This window comes from Colobus angolensis, unplaced genomic scaffold, assembly GCF_000951035.1.
Source record: "Colobus angolensis palliatus isolate OR3802 unplaced genomic scaffold, Cang.pa_1.0 Scaffold65, whole genome shotgun sequence".
NCBI lineage: Eukaryota > Metazoa > Chordata > Mammalia > Primates > Cercopithecidae > Colobus > Colobus angolensis.
In genome coordinates this window covers 4,021,711-4,022,168 of record NW_012120154.1, presented here as the reverse complement: position 1 = coordinate 4,022,168, position 458 = coordinate 4,021,711, and positions in this window count along the sequence as shown.

Sequence of the window (458 nt, the reverse complement as noted above, 5' to 3'; positions counted from 1 at the left end):
TTTTTTTTTTTTTTTTTTTTTTGAGATGCCTTCACCTCCCTAGTAGCTGGGATTACAGGCACGCGCCAACACGCCCAGCTAATATTTTTTTTGTATTTTTAGTGCAGACGCGATTTCACCACGTTGGCCAGGCTGGTCTCAGACTCCTGGCCTTAAATGATCCACCCACGTGGGCCTCCCAAAGTGCTGAGATTACAGGCGTGAGCCACTGCGCCCGGCCGGATCTCAAAGTTTTCTTCCCGCTCCAGAATTATCTAACTCTGTCAGAACTGCATTCTGATCCCCTCCCCCCAGCAGCTGCAACTCTAATTGAAAGACAAGGAAGTTCTTCCTTGGAACTAATCCAAGTCTTTCCTGCTGTCCTTGAAGTCCTTGTCCTGAAGGGAGGCAGGGAGACAAACTGCCCGTGTGCAGGGCTGTAGGCAGGCCAAGGCAGGGAGAGGGGAAGACAGGTACTT